This window comes from Lagopus leucura, unplaced genomic scaffold (assembly GCF_019238085.1).
Source record: "Lagopus leucura isolate 7727_CA_CO unplaced genomic scaffold, USGS_WTPT01 Super-Scaffold_100159, whole genome shotgun sequence".
Taxonomy (NCBI): Eukaryota; Metazoa; Chordata; class Aves; order Galliformes; family Phasianidae; genus Lagopus; species Lagopus leucura.
In genome coordinates, this window is record NW_024962335.1 from 5,500,650 (window position 1) to 5,507,817 (window position 7,168).

At 52.6% G+C, this 7,168-nt stretch overlaps 1 protein-coding gene across 4 annotated transcripts in view; it reads right to left on the reverse strand.

Moving 5' to 3' along the window:
• The window catches only part of ATP2B1 (ATPase plasma membrane Ca2+ transporting 1), a 57,685-nt gene extending 54,015 nt beyond the window's left edge, over window positions 1-3,670 (reverse strand). Inside the window, exon 1 of one of the 4 annotated variants that reach the window (XM_042889658.1) lies at window positions 3,625-3,670. The gene's annotated coding sequence lies outside the window, so the exon portion shown is untranslated. Of the gene's footprint in view, window positions 1-3,345; window positions 3,397-3,624 lie in introns of those variants that run through there. The other 3 variants (XM_042889655.1, XM_042889657.1, XM_042889656.1) reach the window with 3 other exon arrangements.
• Between the last annotated feature and the right edge of the window lie 3,498 nt (window positions 3,671-7,168).

Sequence of the window (7,168 nt, forward strand, 5' to 3'; positions counted from 1 at the left end):
GCGCAGAGCATGTTTTTACTCTTCACAAATGGATATAAATCTTGGGTGGGGGTATCGTGAACTCAGATCCTTATTATTTATCACATCACCATGCAGTCAGTGAGCATGACTTTATTTGCTATTTGAAGCCAAAACTGGGGGGGAGGGGGGAAATAGTAAATTAGTTATGCATAAGTTGAAGAAATCCAAACATAAAGACAAGCCATTTTCAATTAGATTACTAATTATTAATTAGCACAAGTTAGAAATAACCTTCCTGTATGTAAGCCATCACAGGTTCACTAAGCATTCCTTATGCCTGCAGCCCTCCTTGCTCTTCAATCAGTTGACATTGTAAGGAGAAACAAAAAATGATACCCTCAATAATAATTGCAACAGGTTGAGTAGCAGAAAATAAACTCATCTGAGACTGTTGTATGCACCATAGCAAGATGGTAGGAACAGCTCATGTTGGATTTTTGGGCACAATACTGCAGTTCCTAGATTTTATCTAGTTTTTAATTAAAATACTCCACAAAAAGATCTGTATCTCACGAACAGCAGCTTTTAACATGTTTATGTTTTTTATTTTTTCCCTTATTATTCATTTTAGGAAACATTGGGAATATTTCGGAATATATGAATATAATTGCACTGATCCTTTTGGAAGAAGATAAGCAGGTACTTTTGTACAAAAATAATCTGCTACAGATTCAGTCTGTGTTCCTTCTTTCTCAAAAATGAAACCTACATTGATATGCTCCAGGCTAATCACTGCCATTCATTAATCTGCATTAGATAAAATTTTGCAGACTGAAAGGTGACTTTGAGGAAGAAACGCATCCTTCTTGCACTAACATTATTTTTCCTTCAAAAACTGAGCAGAAAGTATATTAAAATGAACAGTTCAAACAGCAAAAGACATCCTTGAGGTCACATTTCAGTGGTAAAGAATGCTTGGTGCCATTAATATTTAGTCTACCTTAATGGAAGAAATTTGAGTTAGAAGATACTTTAGGTTATCTTGTCCACCCTTCTGTCAAGGCAGACTTGCTTGCTCCAGCACGTCATTGATTGCTGTGCCAAGTCCATTTTGAACTTGTCAGTTAATAGTGAGTTCCCAGCTCCAAGATCTTAAACATTGGCAAAATCAAGTCTTCCAAGCACAAGTACATTTATCTCGCCTCAACATCTTCATCTTATGACCATTTCTTCCAGTTTGCCGTACTCTTCTTTTCCGAATAAACTCAGTTAAAAGAAAAATAATAATAATAACAGACCGTTATGATGGTGAGCTGCAAGGTATTTACCAGCCCCTCAGCTTCCTGGTTCAGCTCCTACAGCTTGGTTGAGAGGGTATCAACATCAACAGCTGACAGAGGTCCTCTGTACTGCGGTGCAGGAAAGGGCCACTCTCTAGATGAGATTCCAGCATTAGACAGTGGAGTGTTTGAACTGGCAGAATCTATCGGGGGTTATGAGCTGTGTGTGGTGCAAGCGGGGGCAATTCAGCTATGCCATTATCTCTGTGCAACACATCATAAGAAACCAAGACCCGCATCTGAACCCATGCTAAAGCGACACTGTCTGCTGTGTGCTTGAAATTCCCAAGCACAATGTCTGCTTAATATGCAGTACTGAGTCACTGCATGCATGCATACAGAGTGCAGCCACACCGCCAACACAATTACCTTCCCCTTGTGCCGTTCTAACGCCCCGCATCATAGGCAGCACTCTTTTTTGAATGAGTCGAAGTAGTAGCCCTGCATTCAGCACCAAGACAGCAGTACCGATTGAGAAAACCTGCACGTGCCTGTAGGAACACAGGATCCTTGTTTTCTTCAAACTACCCCACCTGGGTGGGCGATCGTAATAAACAGAACAGTGACAAATGGAACAACCCAACAACGCTCTTCCAGACCAGAAATTTTACATTTAAGTGCATGAATTTTTCCCTGACTGAATTCAGTGACCACTTTTTCCACTGACACTAGGAGAGTTTCCATTCATTATGCCATAAGTATTGCAGTTCTAGTACATTGGAAGCCATTCCTGCCAACAAAGTCCACAGTTTAAAGACAGACGGATTTACTTCTGTTAAGAATTCCTTATTTGTGGTGTTCGGAACAAATCCTTGATAAGGTCCAACGTAAGGAAAGGGAAATAAATCACACCAGCCATAGGCAGAGCTCCCACCCCGTGACATACTGTGCCACGACCCGAGGGCTGCCAGGTTTACCGAATCAACATCTTCTTATCCACCTAAAAACACCATTCGGACCTCAACTCCTCAGGACTCTCGGGCATTAAGGATGCAGCACTTTTGGACGTGGTGGGGCTTTCTACAGACACACCGCAGCCTCCCCCGCAGGCTGTCAGTGGCGAATGATGCCAGGAGAGCTCGGCCGGGACCCGCTGCCGGCAGGGACGTGCCCTGCATGTCCCCAGGCTCGTCCCCCCCCACCGGAGCTACGATGCACACCCGCGCCGGGAACGCTCCCTGAGGGAGCTGGGTAGCGAGGCACAGCGCACCGCCAGCAGTCTGCCAGACCGCGAGATGGAAAGCCCATCGCGTGCATTTACACAGCTACACGGAACAGATATTACCAATGCCACACGGAACAGATATTTCCTGTGTTAAGAAAAACGCAAAGGAAGAGAAAGAAAAAAAAAAAAAAAAAAAAAAAAAAAAGCCGCCGAAGACTTGCTGCTGCTCATCATCCTTCCCTTCACTTTCCATTCATTTATAAAAATGAAAGGGGAAAATGCCCGTCCAACGACTGCGGATCGCGGCGGCCCCGCTCGGTACCACCCGCCACCCGGGGGCTGAGCGCCGCGGCCCGCTCCCGCCCGCCGCTGCCCAGCGCCCCAACGCGGCTCTACAGCAGCACTCGGAGGAGCGCTCCTCCCGGACCCGCGGCCGCTCCGCCACCGCCGCTCCGGGCCTCACGTGGTGCCCATCCAAAGGTTACTCGCACGGCGCGGGGCGCTCCGGCCGCGGCGCGCTCTCACCGTCCGCGATGCGCCGCGCCGCGTTCCATCTCCGCCTCCCTCCAGGGGTGCGGCAGCGCGGGGCTCGCACGGCCGCTCCCCCCGACCGCCACCTTAATCCGCGCGAGGCCGTGCGGGGCAGCTCCCGCTCGGCCCCGCATCCGCTGCCCTCAAGGTCACGCCGCACCGCGCGCTCCGGTTACCTCCCGCCGGAGCGCAGCGGGAGGCACGCGGCGCCCCGGCCCCGCGGCCCCCGCCCCGCCGAGCCTCTGCACCTGCCGGCGCGCCACTGCGGAGAGAGCGGCGGAGCAGATCCGTGCCGAACGGAGCCGATCCGAGGCGCCTCAGCAACCACCGCCCGCCCGCCGCGCTTACCTCGGGGCCGCCCCCGCCGCCGGTCAGGACGAGGCGCCCGCGAAGCTGCCCCTGCCCCTGCCGCCGCCCGCCGAGCGCGAGGTCCCCGCGCCGCGCCGCCCCCGCCCTGCGGCCGCGGGAGGGAGGGAGCGGGGAGGGAAAGGGGCGGGGGCGCGGGACCAAATTGGGGAGGGCGGGAGGGGCGGGAAGGGGGCACCGGCGCGGAGGGAGGAGGGGGGGTGAGAAGGAGGCGGAGGAAGGGGGGGCTCGGGCCGCTCCGCCGGCCACGACCAGACTCACCCTCCGGCGGCGCTCCGGGGCCGCCGCCCGCTTCGTGCTGCACGCACCGGGCAGCGCCGAGCGCGCCGCGGAGCCCGAGCCCCGCACGGCGACCGCTACAGGAGCCGGGCGGGGCGGAGCGGAGCCGGGCGGGGCGGGGCCGGGCCGAGCGCGCCTCCCGCCCACTCGCCTCCCGCCCGCCCGCCCGCGGCCGCTCACCCTCCGCTGCCGGTGCCCGCCTCGCCCCTCGCCGCCCGGCCGTCAGTCACGTGGCGGTGCCCCTCGCGCGGTCGCCCGAGGGGGGTCCCGATGTGCGGCGCCCTCGGGGGGCGGGAAGGGACGCGCCGCGATAGGCACGGAGCCGGCGGGGGCGGAGTCCCGCGCCTCGGCCCGCCCCCACGCCGCCCGGACTGGCGGATGGGAGGTGACGCGCTTGTTTCCATGACGTTGCAGGGCGGGGCCTCGGCGTTTGATGGAGCCCGGCGGGTTCCGGGGGACGGTGACTTTGCCACGAGCGGCTCCTGCGGGGCGGGTCTGGGCCCGGGGACTGCCCGGGGGGCGGGGATTCCGCGGCGGCCCGCAGGGGCGGGGTGGGCCGGTCTGCCCGACCGCGGTGCGGCGGGTGACCCGGTGAGCGGGCGACCTGACCGCGCGGGGCCGCTCTGCCGGCCCGCCTCTGCCGCGGGGGACGCGGGAAGCGCGGGAAGCCCGGCTCCCTGGGCGGCGGGGGGCACCGCGGCGCGGCTTTGTCCAGAGTGGAGCGCGGTCGCGCGCGATGCAGGTGGGGCTCCCGGCCGCCCCACTGCTCGTCGCTGCTGTCGGAGCCGGGGCTATGGCAGCCGAGGAGCAGAGCAGCCCACCGAATCGCTGCTGCTGCTGCTGCTGCAGCCCGAGGTATTGCAGAGACCACAGAGGGTTAAACCACAGAATGAAGTCAGCACGAAACGGCCCACAAGGGCCGGCAGATAAATAACTCATCCTCGCTAGGCTGTGATCGTGGCTTACGGAGCGTCATTGTCTCCTCTCTTACCTGCATCCTCGTTACATTTTCCTCCTGTTCCAGTGAGGCAATCGAGAGGCAGAGAGCGGCAATCCGCTCCTGCCCGTTGTGGATGTTTCTAAAAATACTGCCTTACCTCTACGTAGCTAGAGGTCAATTGAAAAATCACAATACTGAGGTAAACAATCCTGCAGACTGCTCTGTTGAGATTCTTTCTTGCGTTTCTTCCCGGAAGGAGAACAAAACGATCCGAACGCAGAGACCCGCGCTCCACGACGCGCTGCCGCAGCGCAGCACCGTCCTCAGCACGGAGCGATCCGCGGGGCTCCCGCGGGCAGCCGGGCGGCGCTTCTCGGCGCAGCGCTGACAGACGCAGATGTGCTCCGCACAGCTCTGTCGCTGCGTTCGGGCACAGAATTAGCCTTGGTACCGCCAAGGAGGAGGTGATGTGTTTAACGCATTGCAGTTTGGGTACGTGTCTGTACCTGCTTCCTTTTGTCTGTGGGGAAGGTAGGCAGCCTGCGCTTCATTCCTCGTCTATCGAATGGGAAAAACTCCCATCTGCTGTCTTTAGGGAAGGAAGGGATACGTATATGCATTAATCTTTGAGATGCTATTACAGTAGAATTCTCTGCATACATTTTTCATGGCACAAAATAATTATTTAATGTTCCTCTTGCGCTGATTTATGAGGACAGCATAAAAATATGCAACACATTGATTGAAAGTTAAAAGAGATTCTTTCCCACTCCATAGAACCTTTTCCGTGGGAATTTCAATTTATTATTATTGTTATTATTATTATTATTATTATTATTATTATTATTATTTCAAATGAATGCACAAGCTACAACTTTATGGTTTTTGGGAGCAAATGGGCACTCCTCCTTTCTTCTAAAGGTCAGGGCCTGTAACCAAGTAGCAGAAAACATTCTGTGTAATTTAAGTCACCCATCTTATAAAAGAAGCAAAAAAACCCCGAGATACACAAAGGAATATTTCTGGAAGTATTTCATGTAACTTTTGAGGAAACATTGCCATTTCAGGAAAATTCAGTTTGGTTTGCAGACAGTTTGGAAAGGCCAGCTTGACACATCAATGACAATAGCTCCGCTCATTCTGTGACCAGCCCTCCAATGATATCACACATTTTTTACAGAGGCAGAAAATGTGTCATGGAGAATTTAAGTGGGTTGCCTGAATCCGATCTACTTAGCATGAGGCTTTTACCAAAAAGAGCGTGCTTGGATCATTATGGCCCTTGGTAAAAATTGAGTGAGGCAACCAGGGTCTAAATGCATGCACTTTGCTGATAGCTGCCTCGTAACCGTGGTTTTGGGCAAAGAGGCAGGACAGGCTTGACCCAAAAGAGGAGATGGTTGCAAAGCACACAGACCTCTCCTACTCTGTGTAGGAGTGCTTCAGTGCTTCTATACTGAATTGGGTTTTGAAACGTATCTCCTCACTGCTCTGCTACAGCTGATCCTCTTCAAACTGAGCCAATGCAAGAATGAGTGAAATCGGTGATTTAAAAAAAAAAAAAAAAATATTTTTTTTCATCTTTTACTTGTTTGATGAAAAAAAACACAGAGCTTAGAGAAGTTAGGAGACGTTTCATGTGCAAGCACGAAGAAACCAATGTTTAAAGAATTCCCCAGGTCTACAGAGCCCAAGCACCAGCACGGTTTATCGCAGTCAGCCTTCGCAGACCACCCCAAACCGGGACTGCCTCGGAGCCCTCGGGGCCATGGAGGCCGCTTCTCATCATCCTCCCGGCACTCCGCATCCCAATCCTGTTGCTACGAGATTAAGCAACAATTTGATTACAAGCGATTCCCCTTTCTTTCATCTTGTGAGTGTCACCATGGCCAAATTGTTCTATTGTCAGCTCATACAGCCTAGCAATCACCGTGTGAAACAAAACGAAATCACCCCATTCATCCCCACATAGCCATTGCCCCTCCCTTAGGAATGAGGCCAATCTATGAGGCCTATCTATGTGCTCCCGGTAGCATTCTTATCAGCTCCGAATTCTTTCTCTTGACTATTCAGGAACTCGGTATCCTGCATCACGCGTTTCCTGTTGTTTCCTGCCGTGAATGCATCTGTTAAGTAGAAGTACTCGAAGCTTTGTGCTCTTCTCCATTTCTGTCACGGCGTTCTGGATTTATTTATTTTTCTTTTACGTTTTTCTACTGCCTTATTTAAAGGGCGAAAGATTACACTGAAGTAAACAAAGGAGTGTGAAAAAGAAGAGCTATTGCACGAATGTCTTCTTCATGTATGCTCTGAAATATATCAGACTTTGTGCTTAGTACATTTACATGTTCTTTCCAGGTGCTGCCACAACAGCCCCAGACCAGAGAAAACACTTCACAGACAAAGGTGCAACAAAGAAAAAAAAGCCATGAAGTATGAAATCCTACAATTGACACGGAATCTGACCCACTGAAGGACTTGGGTAAGGCATGGAAGAGAAGAAAAGAACAGAGCAGGGTGAAAAACCATATAACTGCTATGAAGACAATAAAATAAGATGTTTGAGAAGCTTTTCACAATATAGAA